The sequence below is a fragment of the Callospermophilus lateralis genome, chromosome 12 (genome assembly GCF_048772815.1).
Source record: "Callospermophilus lateralis isolate mCalLat2 chromosome 12, mCalLat2.hap1, whole genome shotgun sequence".
Classification (NCBI taxonomy): Eukaryota; Metazoa; Chordata; class Mammalia; order Rodentia; family Sciuridae; genus Callospermophilus; species Callospermophilus lateralis.
The window spans coordinates 39,632,570-39,649,664 of NC_135316.1; positions in this window are offsets into that span (position 1 = coordinate 39,632,570).

Sequence of the window (17,095 nt, forward strand, 5' to 3'; positions counted from 1 at the left end):
GAGCAAAGAGGCCCATGCCAGCAAGCAAGAAAAATTCACATTTTAGTTTTGAGTGGGGGCAAATAATGCTCAACCCAGCAAATTTCTATTAAATTTTAGATAGACTTTTAATTGTTTTGGGGCTCTGACCATTTGTCTACTGTCTGGAGGAGAGCAAGCAAGAAACAAAATACTATTTTTGCAGCTTTGTAGATGTAATACTCCTTACTTGATTATCAGTGAAGGATTTGAGATTGAGGGTTCTATAATCTACACACTTTATTCAGCTGTTGTTCCAGAGCTCTTGGTTTCAGAACCAGGGGAATGGATCTTCTCATATCCCTTAATTCAGCTCATGAAGAACCATCATCTGCTGGTTCTCAAAGAAACTTGGATCTTTTCTTGGGTGAGGCAGGTACCAGGGATTGAACTGAGGGGCATTCCACCACTGAGTCATGTCTCCGCACTATTTTGTATTTTATTTAGAAACAGTGTCTCACTGACTTGCTTAGTACCTTGCTTCTGGTGAGGCTGGCATTGAACTCACAATCTTCTTCTCTCAGCTTCCCAAGCCACTAAGATTACAGATATGCCTGGATCTTGTCAATATCCCATTCTAGTTTCTCAAACTGTAAAGAACTGTAGTTATTCTGATGTTTTACCATGATTTTTAGAAAGAACATTTCTTTTCTAGTATTTAATAGATGGTAGCAAGTGACATGAGAATACTGGCTTAGAGCAAAATTACTTTATCCAGAACTCAGAAGATACCGTGAGCTTCACATTTGCATTGATTCCTGGTGCCTTTCCACCCAATACCCAAGTCCCACAGGCTGATGAGATGGCTCCACATTGATGCAGAGACTAGGTTTATGTCATAAATAAAAAAAATAAAACTTTTTTTATTGTGACCTGCCTAAAATTTTCCTTAATTATTGAGATATTATATCTACTCTTTTGAATATCAAAAGAATAATAAGTGAATAAGTAAATAAATAAATAAGACCAAATATATTCCATATTTAGACATTCCTATAATTCTGGTACAAAAAAAAATCTCAGCCAGGTAGGTGCAGGTATGCATGCCCATAATCCCCTGGCTTAGGAGTCAGAGAGAGGAGGATCTCTGTTCCAAAGCCAGACTTATCAAAATCAAGGTGCCAAGCAAGTCAGTGAGAGCCTGTGTCTAAATAAAATACAAAATAGGGCTAAGGATGTGGCAAAGTGGCTGACTGCCCCTGAGTTCAATCCTTGGTACCCCTCCTAAAAATATAAAAATAAAAAGATCTTAGCGAATATCAAAATCATGTGAAATCCAGGGAGAATTAGGATCTAATCAAAATTTATCTTCTTTGAGTTCACTGATTTATTTTTTTCTGCTGTATTAAAACTATTATTACTATACCAAGGTTTTCTTTTCAGTTATTATACTTTTCAACCTCAGCATTTTATCTATTTTTCTTTTAAATTCCTATTTCCTCATTCAAGATCACAAAGTGATGTTTTACTTTTGCCTTACTTTCAATCATTACTTAAAATGTTTTCCCTTAGTTCTTTGAACATATTTATAAGATGTTCTTTAAAAGTTTTTGTCAGGTTAATCTAGTTGCTGAATTTACTTACAATTTCTATTTACTGTATTTATACTAAACATGGTGTTTTAGTCAGCTGTTTTGCTACTGTGACCAAAAGACCTGACAAGAACAATTTTAGAGGAAGAAAATTTATCTGATGCTCACAATTTCAGAGGTCAGTAGATGGACAATTCCATTGCTCTGGAAATGTGCAGAGGAGGAAAATATCTCCAGACATGGAAATCAGGCAGCAGAGAGCTCCACTCACTAGGGACTATAAACCCCAAGGCACAACCCCAGTGACTCACCTCCTACAGTCACTCTCTACCTGCCCACAGTCACCTCCTACTTGATCCTTACTAATGGATTAAAGCAATGATTAGTTTAAAGCTCTTGTAACCCATTTAACTTCTAAATTTCCTTACATTGTCTTACACATGAGCTTTTGGGGGACACTTCAGATCTAAACCATAATACATGGTAAGCATACAGTGTGTATAAATTTTTTTAAGTTTCCAACTGAGTATTTAGAAAACATTTTACAAATCTAGATTTTCATTTTACCCATGACTACTGTTGCCTTAATTTTTTTGTTTATTTAATTAATTCACCATGAAAAATCTCCTGTGTGGCTTGTGTTCACTGATGATGATATATAGCACACTCATCATATATTTAGGTTCACCATAACTTAGACAAGGTTATGCTCAAAGTAGTGTTTCTGGAATCCTCTGAAAAAAGATCTGTGTATTGAGAGAGGAGCAATTCAGAAAGTTTGGGTGATGTTTAAGTCATCCTGGACTTTTACTTTCCCTTTGATGTGTCTTCTGTATATTTAGCAATTTCCACAGTCAAAGGGTGTTGTGATATCTTGAACCTTTTTGAGTGTCTTCTGTTAAACTCAAACAAGCATATGCTTGCATCTGCCATGGAAGCAACCCCAGAGAATAGCTGAGCCACTTGCTCCTCTACATTCACATACTTCCCAGATTATCTCTTCATTCCAAAGTATTTCTGGAAAGGAACATGACTTTCTGTTTGAATTCAGTGTACCTCTTTGTCAGCAGTCATTCTGTAATAGGTGGGTAGTTCTTAGCCTGCCCCAACCTTTCAGAATGTACAAGTTAACTGCCTGATTGGGAATGGAAAAACGAGCAAAATCAAAACCCAAGGATTTTATTGTTCCTAACCACAGTTCACAATCTTTGTTTGTTTGTTTTTCCCCAAAGAAAGTCTTTTCTGATCATTATGTGACTTTATTCTACTTCTAGATTTCTAACATGGTCACTTTTCTTTAATGGATTTTGTCCAATTATATAGTTGCTTTTTGTAGAAAAGGAGTTTGCATTTCTTCACTGCATCATAGTTGGAATTGATGTCACTCTTATTTATCATTAAATCAATATAATTTGACATTTTAAAATGCTGAATAAATGAACTTATTATCAGCTTTACTTTTCTCAATCATAAAGCAAGAGGTTTTAATTAAAGGAGCATAATGAAATTACCAACTCCACGTGGTACTAGCAATGTCTCAATGTAAGCATCCTAATTTATGCTGGCAGATCGAGAATTCTGCTTGGTTGGGATTACTGTTTTGTTTTTTTTTTCTGTTTGTTTTGTGTGTTTTCTTGGAAATATTTTAAGGAAACTTCTTTAAAATTTATTATAATCTAAACTGGGAATCTTTTCATTTGTTTCTGTTGTTGTACAAAGCACACTGAAACATAGGATACCATGTTGTGCCTTTGACTAATTTGACTTCAAAATTCTGGCCCCAAACAAATGGGAATGGTCCTTCTTGGGGATCCTTAACAGGTTTCTCAAACTGACACTAATTGGCACTTAGTTCTATGCCCATGACAATTTTCATTCATTCCTCACATGATTACATCTTTCTGTCCAAAGTTTTAAGAATATGGAGAAAAAGTGACCAACCAAAAGATACAACTTTTAGTAAAGAAACTATTGAAACTTCTTGGTAAAATGTTAGTATTACAAGTAGATGGCAGTCCTAAACTTTTCTAAAATTTATGAATACATTGTAATCACTAGGAAAAATTACTAAAATCATTAAGTATATATAACATATGAATTAATATATATTGAAGTATACCTTGCATGGATGGATATAAAATAGTAAAATACAGCTTGGCACAGAGAAACAAGCCTATAATCCTAACAACTTGGGAGACTGAGGCAGGAGGATCACAATGTCAAAGCTAGCCTCAGCAATGTAGAGAGGCCCTAACCAACTTAGCCAGGCCCTGTCTCAAAGTAAAAAACAATAATAGGAAAAAAAAAAAAGGGCTGGGGATGTGAATCATTAGTTATAGGCCACTGGGTTCAATCCCTTGTACCAAAGTAAATAAATAAATAATGAAATAAAATAGCAAAATATGGAACAACATTGGCTAGTCACAGAGAAAGAGCAGGAGATCAGTATTGTGGTTTTGATTTGCATTTCCCTGATTACTGAACTTTTTTTTCCTTTGTTGAATATTTGTACATCTTTTAAAAAGAGATGTCTTGTGAGTTTTAATCATTTTTTGAGTATTTATTTATTTTTAGGGGTGGTGTTGTTTAGTTTCCTTATATATTCTGTATTTTAATCCTTATCAGAAAAGTAGTTTGCAAATGATATCTTCTATTTTGTAGTTATCTCTTTACTCTATTAATTGTTCCTTTGTTGTACAGAAACTCTCTCTCTCTCTCTCTCTCTCTCTCTCTCTTTCTCTCTCTCTCTATATATGTGTGTGTGTGTGTGTGTATACTCTTTATATATATAATATATATGCAAATGGAATTATATCAATATATTATTTAGACATATATATTTTAATATATAAACATATATTACCTAAATATATAATTTTTTTTCCTTTTAATGCTGATGACTTTGGGTCCCTATCAAGAAAAAACATTGCCTACACTAATGGGTTTCTTCTGTGTTGTGTGTGTGTGTTTTTTTTTTTTTGAGAAATTTCATATTAACTTACATTTCTGTCTTCAACATACTTTGAGTTTAGATTTGTCTGTGGTGAGAGGAGGTGATATAGTTTTATTCTTTGGCATATGAAAGTCTGCTTTTATCAACTCTAGTTATTGAAGGGACCCCTGCTCATTTGTTAACACTGTAAGAGGCAGTGATCCATCTTACACTCTATTGTCTCAGAAGGTATATCTTTGTGCTCTATGGTGTAAAACATATTGATTGTTTCAAGAGGCCAATCATGCTACATTATTTATAATTAATTTCCTGTAGGCTAACTGTATGGACATACAGTAGCAAAAATGCAATTTCTAATGTTTTGTTCATTTAAATTCAGTGAAAAGAGAATTTTGAAGTTAGAAGACCTCATCGCCAATCTATAGAATATTTAATATTGCTACTAATGTCAGTTTTTATACAACCATTTATCATTTCAGAATCAGTTTTCTTAACCATAAAAATTAAAATAATTATTTCAAAAATCTCTTACCTGTGCTAAGGAGAAAATGATTAAGGAAATGCTTTATAAATTTATTTGTATTTAAAGTTATTAGGGAAAAAAAAGAAAAAGTATGTTCACAGAATTAAATTGTTTATTAAGAAAAATTAAATATTAATATAGTGGGATATTTAAATTAAATTGTTTACAGTGTTTAAAATCAATAAAGCATTAACCAACAAAGTTGAAAATTTAAAAACCCTCATAGTTGAGCCACAAGAATACAGTATAGTACAAGAAACATTGCATATCTGCAGGTACATTCACTGAATTTTAATATCATGTGTGTTATCATTGAAAAATCTCCATATTAAAGAAAATTTCAATAGTATAAATAAAGAAAAATATTCATTTTGCTCTGCATCTTTGGTGAATATGCCTAACTTAAGGGTTACAATAAAACTATATAGAAATACACACTATATGGTAAGTTCATTAAATAAAAACTTGCAAACAACTAGTTAATGGAGCAATAGTTTTAAAATGCCAACTACTCTATGCTACATAATATACTATTTTATATAATCTTGAAGTATATCCTAAATAAAATAGTTTTCTTGAGTCATCAATATTGTTTGTTTCTGAAACAGAATTTTTTCTTCTTATAATTCAGCACTCAGCAGTACTTTGAACATATTGATCTGTAATCAACTGCTGACACAGTTATTTGGCTGAAGCCATATATTTACTGAACTGCAAACACAGCATTATGACAGGCATATATAAAACAGCTTTCTACTACACACAAAAACTTATTGCAAACACTTTACCATAGTGACAATTTTATCTGCAGTTTTCTTTTTTCAATTTGTTCCATAAAGAGTATATATGTTAGCCACCATAAAAATAACATATTACATTGAACATGCAATGAAATAAAATTAACTTTGTATTTCCTCATTTATAATCAAGATTCTAATAAAATTTAAATACCAATGAAGTCACCCAATTAAAATAGGTTAATTTTATCAGATTGGCATTTGGAACATTAATTTATCAACAATCATTAAAATTGCTGCAGCAACTTTTCAAATACCAGGGATTTATTGGATTAATAAATATTTTTTAAAAAAACTAAAATATATTGCTCTTAAAATACTTCACAATGGCATTTGATATATAAAGCCAGCTTTTTTGTTCTCTTGTACTAAGAAAGCATAATAAAAGCATATATATGTATGTCCATATATATAAGTGTGATAATTATAAGGCATTCTACTTTTAATACACAATGCATTACAATGCTGTTATTTTCTAAGACTTATAACTAAAATGCTGCAATGCATGCCTATCATGTTAAATGTCATGCAAGGAGTTTAAGGCTTTAAGATGCAAAAGTGAAAGACTTTAAAATATAAAAGTAAAATAATTTTTATACATCTGGAATACAGTGACTGTTATGATACATATATGCAGCAGAAACAATATTGATGGAAAAAGCACATAATTGGTTTCATTTTTCTTTTGACCACAGAAGGACTACAAGAAAAAATTTTGTAGGTTTTGGGTTTTACTTTGAGTTATATATGCAAGATTAAAAAATCACAGGCCAGAAAGAAGAAAATAAATATACGTGGCTGGGGCTGTAGCTCAGAGGCAGAGCACTTGCCTAGCATGAGTGAAGCACTGGGTTTAATCCTCAGCACCACATAAAAGTAAAACAAATAAAATAAAGGAATTTTGTCCATCTACAACTACAAAAAAAGTAAAAAATAAATAAATATATGAAATATTGAATAAATTATATACTATGTACTGCATAAGAGTGTTTCAGTCAATGATGGACCACATATTTGACCATGGTCCCATCTTTGTTTGTGTTAGCACACTTTGTAATGTTCACATAATGATGAAATTGCCTAATCATATATATATATATATATATATATATATATATATATATATATATATATATTTTTTTTTTTTTAAATGCATAACCATTACTCTATTATGGCCAAAATTATGAAATACTCTAAGTCCATAAAAACTACAACTCTGGCCTGTATAATATTTATTACAAATATACTTGATGAAAAGTAAATGATACTATCAACAGCATACAAAGTACAAACTAGAGGAGAATAAAAAGTCTTACAAGAGACATTTAAAACATACTCAGGGCTAGAGATGTAGCTCAGTATTAAAGCACATCCCTACCATATGTGAGTCTCTGGATTTGCTTTCCAGCACTGCAAAAAAATAAATTTAAAAAAATCAAATAAAATGTTTAAATTCTTCTATTAAAAATGTGACAATGAAGCCAGCCAAGAGTGGTAGTGAATGCCTATAATCCTAGTGCCTCTGGATAGAGCAGGAGGATCTCAAGTTCAAAGTCATCCTCAGCAACAGCAATGCACTACGCAAGTCAGTGAGACCATATCACTAAATAAAATACAAAAAGGAATGGAGATGTGGCTCAGTGGTTGAGTGACCCTGAATTCAATCACTGGTACCCTCTCCACCAAAAAATTAAAATAAAATAACAACAATGAAGAAGATATAAACCAATAATTTCATTGCAAAATAATCTTTGCTAGTTACACAAATTTCTGATTTTACTGTTGATGAACTACATTCACTCATGATAAATTTTCTCAATAAATAGAAAAAAAATCTGAAATATAAGTAATATTTATATTAAAATGTACAGGCAAATATTACTATAATACTCTTGAAAGTTTGGTTAACGTATTACCAAGTTCAGTGATTTAAACCAATTGTACCAAATAAAAACAAAAAAGTGGAAAAAAATCAATGAAGTAAGAAGTTTGTCTTATAAAAGATTAACAAAATTTATGAAATTTGAGATAGATAAGCCAAAGAAAAAGGAGAGCAGAATCATATAACTAAAATCAGAATTAGAAGAGAGGACATTATGACAAATTTAACAGACATAATAAAATATTATAGAATAATGCTATAAACTATTTTAATATAGTTTTTTGGATAAGAGATAAATTCATAAATGTTATGAAATATAAATTACTAAACCTTACAGTCCACCAATATGAATCATGAGGAAATAGAAAATTTTAAAATATATATAACTTCGTTAGACAGTTCTTAATCATAGTGACAAAATACCTGACTTAAATTATTTAAAAGGAGGTAAGATTTAGTTTGGCCCATGGTTCCAGAATTTTCAATCATGATTATCTGGCTACATTGCTTTGGGCCTGAGATGAGTCATAACAAAAGGTTGAAAAGGGATGATAGAAGAAAGATTCTTAGGAAATGGCAGCCAAGAAACAGAGAGAGAGGAAAGGGCCAGGGGCAAGAAATACCCTTCCAGGGTAAATCCCCATTGACCTACTTACTCCAAATAGGCCCAACCTCCCGATAATACCATCAAATTATTGATCTGTTAGTAAATTAATCCTCTGTCAATGTCCTAGCCCTTCATGATCCACTCACTTCCCAAAAGCACTAATTCTGAAAATTGCTGCATTGGTGAATAAATCTTCAACACATGATTCTTTAGGGCACATTCTATTCAAGACATAACAAAATTCCAAAAGGAAAATAATAAAGCTAATCTGTAATAATAGCATCATAAATAATAAAACACTAAGGACTTAAATTTAAAGATATCATGAAAAATATAAAACATTCCTAAAATACATCAAAGAATATATAAAGAAACACAATGATATCTAATGTGGATATATGGCTTGATATAGAACTGTAAGTGTTATCTAAAATGATGCACATATTTAATGGAATTCACATCAAAATCCATCTGAAAATTACCCTGGAATCTCAAGAAACTCTAAGCAAACAAAATAATCTTAAATAGAAAAACAATTTCTCACACTTCTTCATTTCAAAATTTACTGAAAAACTATAGTATTTAAAACAGTATGGTGCTGGTAGAAAAAACAGACATGTAGACCGACGGAATAGACTAGAGACACAGAAATAAACTCTGATATATGTGAAAAAATTATTTGTGACAAAGATACCAAGACCATCCATTAATAGTAAATGACAATCTTTTAAATAAATGATGCTATAAACTTGAATATCCTTGTGACAGTATGATTTTGAACCTTTAACTTATGGATACATAAAATTAATTCACAAGGGTCAACGTTTTACAAACGAGACTTAACCCTATAAAACTATTACAAGAAAAGGTAGAAAAAGCTTGATGACATTAAATATAGCAATGGCTTCTTGCATTTGACATAAAAATTGAGCTCAAAAACAAAAAAAATATATAAATTAGTCTATAATATAATTAAATATGTCTACACATCAAAGGATACATTCAATAAAGGAAATCGATAAAATAAGAGAAATGTTTGCAAATCATACACTGATGAGGGGTTAGTGACCAGAATATATAAAGAACTCCTACAGATCAACAACAACAAAATTACCTAATTAATAAATAGGAAAGGATTTGAATGGACAGTTCTTTAAAAACGACTTATAAATTTCCAACAAACATATGAAAAAAATACTTAACATCATTTAAAACACAAAAGGGCAATGTAAATTAAAAATACAATGAGCTATCGCCTCATACCCACTAAAAATGTTTATTCTTAAAAATCAAAACAACAAAAAACCTGGAAAATAGCCAATGTTGGGGAGGTAATGGGGAAATTAGAGCATTTCTGTTACATTGGCAGAAATGGAAATGGAGCTGTGCTATGGATAATAATGTGGTGATGCCTCAAAAATTAAAAAAATCAAAATACCATAATATTCAGCAATTTTACTCCTAGAAGCATGTATCAAAAACAAGTAAATACAAAAAAAGAAAATCATGGTCTCAAAGAGATATTGATATATCCATATTCATAGCAGCACTATTTCCAATAACCAAAAGGGGGAAATAACTGGATGAATGAATAAGCAAAATGTAATATACACACATACATACCTATACACACAATGGAATATCATTAAGCCTTATGAAGAAAGAAAATTCCTAACTACACTACAATGTGGATGGATGTTGGGGACATTATGTTAAGTGGGAAAATCCTGCAGAAAAATGAAAATCATGCCTGATCTCATTTATATGAGGCATATAAAATAATGAAATTCATACAAACAATAAGTGACATGATGGCTTTCAGGAATTTTGGGGAATGAAAAGTGCAGAATTTTATTGAATTGGTGTAGAGTTTAATTTTTGACACATACAAAAGTTCTGGTGATCAGTGCACAAAAATGTGAATATAGAACTAAAGTGTACTCTTGAAAATGGTTAGGCTGGCCTAGGACGGTGGCACATGCCTGTAAAACCAGCAGCTCTGGAGGCGGAGTCAGGAGTATTTTCAGTTCAAAGCCAGCTTCAGTAATGGCAAGGTGCTAAGCAATGCACTGCAAACCTGCCTCTAAATAAAATACAAAATAGGGCTGGGGATGTGGCTCAGTGCTTGAGTTCCCCTGAGTTCATCCCTGGTACAAAAAGAAAAAAAAAAAAAAAGATTAGGCTGGGAAATAATATTGTGATACTTTACTACAATTTAAATTATAAAATTGTTACCAGAAAATATATAATCATTTCATATTAGCATTTATATTTAAATTCTAAGGATAAAATGACATGACTAGGGCTTCATATGGGTTGTTTCTGACATGTTACATGGGGCAATTCATCCCTTTCGAACATTTTATTCATAAAAAGACACATATATAATGTGTGTGTATGTGCATCTGTTTGTTTGTATGTGTATGTATTTAATTGCTTTTTTTTAAAAAAATCATTTTATTATTTTATTGTTTATTATAAATTTCATTTTATGCATTATTCTTGGGTTGGTCACCACTTAACTTTTACATTTAAAAATTCAATAATTGGGCAAATAGACATATTATAGATTTTATTAAGTATATGGATTAACATTTTTATCTTTATAACATTATTATTTGCACGATATATCTGTAACAATATACATTAATACTTATACCAGGTTAGAGTATGGAATATACACCATGTTAGAGTTTTGAGCTAAATGACATCTATAAAAAGTGAAAATAATTTATAATATCCATACTTTAAAAATAAAATGTAAATACAAAATTTTGTATTTATATTCCTAAATGACAATAAAAATTATATGTGAACTAATAGTTCTTTAGAAATTTGCCATTATTCAATTTTTAAATTTGAAGCAATCATGCATTATACTACATTACTACACACACACACATACACATATTTATATATATATATATATATATATATATATATATATATATCCTTTTTGCCATATTTATTCCTTTTCTCTAAATGGAACATTATACCTGTTAACTAACGTCTTCTCATTCTCTTGCCTACTATTCTCCCCAATCACTAGTAACCACTAATGTCTCAACTTCTATGAGATAACTTTTTTTTTTGATTTCACATATGAGTGAAGTCATGTGGCATTTGTTTTCCTGTGTCTCAATTATTTCATTTAATATAATGTGCTCCAGTTCATTCATATTGTTGCAAATGACATCCACAGATGAATGGATTAAAAAATAGCAATGAAACACAATTTAATATGAATCAGTCATAAAAACAAAAATAATTAATTTTTGTGGTAATGATAGAGTATGTATTTTCCCTAGCAATATATCATAGTCAGTTTAAGAGCCTTGCAAATACTAGGTGGTCAATATACTTTTATAGTTAGGTGAACTTTGTCTTTCTGTATGTATATATGTTTTCAGTACCTACAGTCAATAATATTGCATTGTACACCTAAAAATTGTTTAGGAAGTAGATCTCATGTTAAATGTTTTTACTACAATAAAAAATAAAAACAAAACTCTGTTTTATAACTATCAGTCTGATCATTAGAAAAAAATTTAGTAGAATTTTTATATTTACATTTCATTTTTTTCTCAAATATTACATTGTAAGAGTAATTTTGTTGTATGATGGTAACTTACAGCCATGATATCAAAATTATTCTAAAATAATGCTAATCAGTATAGAAAAGCAAATGCTTTAAATTTTTTAAATATAATGTAAAAAATATAATAATGGTTATTGAAACAGAAAAAACAATAATTATTCATTAGTATCAATTCAAATCTCAGAAATATAATAAAATAATTGTTATTTTTGCAACTGTTTTGCTCCTGAATGTGAAATATTTTCACAGCTGCAGTGTTTATCTGACCTTCTTATGTACCCTACAGCAAATGCAGGCACTGTTGTTACATAAAGAATGTTATGTTGGAAAAATATAATAATTCATATTTTTTTCAGTAAAGTTCCATGATGTTCTTTTTCTAAAAATAAGTCTTTTTTTTTTTGTCCTTCAACAAAATAATACCATTACCTGTCAGGAAAAAAAGAAAAGACAAGAAAAAGTACTTTTCAGAATTACTCAAAAACACAATAAGCCAATAGAAAAATCATGGTAGCTATATGATAATATAGTTTCTGTTTCTAATCTCCTTGCATTTTATTATTAAGTAATTTGATAATCACTCTGATAATCATTTCATCAAATTAAAATCAATACAAAGTGTAATGTGTTCACTGATAAAATATGAAGAGAAAATCAGAATTGAAATATTAGAAGCATTCATACACATTTCCCTTGTAATAAATTATACTTTCAAAATAATTTTTTAAAAACTTGTCCTTTTCTTTTAATATAGAAAATTGTTAGGAAAACATTAATTGACTCATAAGATCAGAATGGAGTCATATGATATCACTAACATTGAAGAGCAGGGGTTCCCACACTGTTCTCCCACAAAGCACTGATTTGGCAAACACCCATGGCTGCCATAGACAAAAGTGCATCTGTGGAAGCTGGAAGACCCAGGGGAAAGATTGAAATACTCCCAGTGAATTCCAAAGTTTAGGAAAGCTATTTTGAGAAGATAGGTCCACATCCCCAGTTCAGGTTCTTTCAGCTGACTAGAAATCAGTCACATATTCTCTTGTGGACTCTGCTCTTGCCCTATTCAACAATAGTCCTAACTTCCTGAGGATGTAGGAGAAACCAGACCCATTAGCAGTCCCCATCTGTAGACTCACCTACAGCTGACCAGAACCTAGATGTGGGAGGAACCCCTCTCTGCTTGAAAGTGGTTCCAGAAGCAGACCTGTGATATCTGATGGCATTCAGAAGTCATGACTATCCATGGCCCAGTAGCAAGCCTACTGATGGCAAACCAAACTACAAACCATGATGACCCCTGTTTTCCTATGAACTAAGTTTTACCCTTACCCGCACATATACTCAGTTCTAACCCCATCAAGCTGCACCACTGGAGGCAGCCCCCAGTGCCTGCATTTCAAATGTCAGCCCTTCCTGCCTGTAAGTGTGACTCCCCATCCTCCCCTATCTCCGATGGCCTTGCCCACAGATCCCCTAGGTCCTGGCATTAAGCCCTCTTCCAACACTACCATCTGGCTATCCTATGGATTCTGCCATCCAACCAGCCAGGAGTCTCTAAGATGGCCAACTACTGAAGGTTTTTCCCTCAGAATCCAGCCTGTGAAGACTGGAAGAGGTGACTTGCTCTTTCAGATGCACATGAACACCAGGAAGTAGGGATCAAGAATGAGGCAAAGAAAACACCACCAGAAAATCAATAAATCTCCATTTACCAGCATTAAGGAAATGGAAGTTCATGAACCACTTTTAATAGTAGATGAAACACCTAAATGTAAGCTCCAACACTGTAAAATTCTTTTTGTAAGAAAGCAGGAGAAAATCTTTTTGACATTGTTCTGAGCAATGATTTTTTGTATATGATACCAAAAGCACAGGCAAAAAAAAAAAAATTAAAAATAGATAAGTGGGATCAAAAAGCATCTGCACAGCAAAGGAGCTAAGCAATAGGATTAAAAGGCATTCTATGGGCTGGGTAAAAGTACTGAAAAACCACATATATGATTAGAGGCTAATTTCCAAAATATAAAATAAAATCCCATTATCTCAATAGTAAAACAAATGAACAAAAATCAAGTCACCCTATGAGAAATGGGGGAAAAAAACACTTTAACAGATATTTCCTCAAAGAAAACATTCAAATCAGCAAGATACAAATAAAAAATGCTGAATATCTTTAATTATTGGGGAAATTGAAATCAGTATACTAGTTACTTGTTGGAACCTGTATTATTAAAAAGACAAAACAGAACAAGTGCCGCCAATGATTTGGAGAAAAGAGAACCAACTCCTGGACATTACTGGTGAGAATGTACACTGGTGTAGCCAAAATATAAAAGAGTATGGGGTTTCTTAAAGAAATTTAAAAAAATAATAATTATGATCCAACACTCCCATTTCAGGGTAAAGAAAATGTGATCAATATCCCTAAAGAGATACCTGAATTCTGATATCTGTTGTGGTATTACTCAAAATAGCCAGGATACAAAATAAACCTAAATACTTTCCAATAGATAAATGGACTGAAAATTGTGATATAGACCAAGAATAAATTTCAGGGTGAATGGACAGCTCTAGGTCCTCAATATACTGCTGCATAGCCTTAGGTTGAAGGCTGGTCTGAAGGCAGGCAGATGTCACTTGTACCTGTTCAGCAACTTCCTCCTAAAGAGTAGAGCACTCTGAGTCTAAAAACTTTTCTGTAGCCACCACTTCCACTGGTCAGGCCACTGATGAGATAAAACAACCAATAGGTAGTCTAAAGGTGTTCTTCCATAGCCTAGGTAAGAACTAAGTAAATAGAAATTAGGTAAATAGAAATTAGGTTGATGGAAAATAAATGTCAATTTACTTAACAATATATATATATATATATATATATATATATGTACACATATGCCTACTCACACAACTATATGTGTATGGGTGTATATATATTATATATGTATATATATAATATTATATATATATGCAACTTTAAAAGAAATGCTATTATTTGAGACAACATGCACGATCCTCAAGTACATTACTTTGCTACAATAAGCCAAACTCTCTCCTGCATGAGAAAATTTTTAAAGTTAACATAATAGAAGCAGAAAGTAGAACTGTGGGAGTCAGGGTCTCAGAGAAGAAGAAAATGGGAAAATGTGCATCAAGGGGTACAAAGTTTCACTTATACAAGTTGAATAAGTTTTGGAAGTCTATAAGACTATAGTTGCTAATATTATATTTTGTGCTTGAAATCTGCTAAGAGAGTAGACCTGACCTGTTCTAATTACTGAAAAAAAGAAAGTAACTGTGAGTGACATATATTCTAATTAGCTCAATGTGGCAATTATTTCACAATGCATGTGTATATGAAAATATCAGGTGCTTGCCTTGGCAGCACATATACTAAAATTGGAGTAAAATTTTGAATTATAAAGAAATGAATAGTATGGTTTCTGCAAAATTGTGGACATGCAAATTAGTAAAACATCTGTATTTTGGGAGGGAATCAGGGGAAGGGAAATTGATCAAATCATAATTTTATGTCTGTGGATATGTACAACTATGAAACCCATAATTCTGTATAATTAACGAGCATGGAAAAAAAACAGTCAAACTGCACACCTTAAATGTATACCATCATATTTTTCAATTATAATTCAGTAAAGATAATAACATTTTTTAAAAAAAAACATAATGGTACATATTTTTATTTATGAAATCTTTATAATTTTTGTTTTTATTTTATTAGTTTAGAGCAATAGATTCTAACACTTTGACAAAATTTTTGGTCCTATCAATAAATATACACACTGGTTATGAATAGTAGATAATTTATTTTGGAGCATGCTTGTGAAGGTGGTTTCAATATACTTGCCGGAGTCACAATGATTGGTATAATTAAAATGTTAACTAAGAATGTATTTAATTTTTCTACACTTCGACAACTGAATTAACAACATTATTGAATATATGAAAATGGCTATGTCTACAGACAATATTTTATTAAATACACTTGCAAATGTACTACAGAACCTTTACAATTCTGTTTACCTTCTGCTTCTACCTAAACTCCTCAGTACTGTCTACACTGTCCATTTTTATATCTCTTCTCCCTTGATTTCATTAAAATCAGATTTTAAACCATTAGTACAAATGAATCATATTTACTTATATCATCAACTGCTTTATAGTTCCAAATTCCATAACTCTTTCTCAGCTTCTTCTGTCTCTTTACCTTAAATAAATGTTATTCCCTTGACTTCAGGGTAACACACTCTTGATATCCATGCTAAAACATGACTGTTCAATTGCAGCTCTCTTTGCTATCTATTATTTCCATCTATTACCTTTAAATATTGGAAAATGCCAGAATTTAGTCCAGGTGCCCCTTCTCCACTAACTTCCTAGATGATCTTTTTTTAAAATAGAATTTATCAAAGCTTCAGAATGTGCTCTAAATGCAAACTTAAAATATTATTATATACCTCAAATATAATTTATTTAAATCCATTCTTTTGCTCCATCTACCAGTCTGTGTATTTCTGATTATTTTCATCTCAGTATTTGTAAACAGGAATTGAAACAATGTTTATTTAATGGAAGACACTTAATACCAATATTCTGGGATAAGTTCTCTCTCGGTTTCCATCAGTCTCTATGTTGGTGTCTCTCTTTTTCTCTCTCACCTCTCTTAGAAAGTTGAAAATGAATAACAAAATCCCTAAAGCTCAAGAAATAAAACCAAAATCAATACATGGTACTGCATCAAGTTAAAACCCTTCTGCCCAGCAAAGAAAACAGGAGCATGAAGAGAATGGAAAGATGATATTTGTATGCTGTTCTTTCCACAGGGAATTAATATTCAGAGTAAGTACATAAAAATGCTTAATACCCCAAAACCAAATAATTCAATCAATAAATTAGCAAAAGATCAGAAAATTTCTCAAAAGAAGAAATATAAGTGGTCAAAAATACTTGAAAAAATGTTCAACATCCCTAGCTACCCAGGAAATGCAAATAAAAACTCCATTGAGATTTCATCTCACTCTATTAAGAATGTTAATTATAAAGTACAAAAAAATACATGCTTGAGAAAATGTAGAGGAAAAAACACACTCATACAGTGTTGATAGGACTGTAAATTATTACAATCACTTTAGAAAGCAGTATATCAATTTCTCAAAAATCTAGAAAT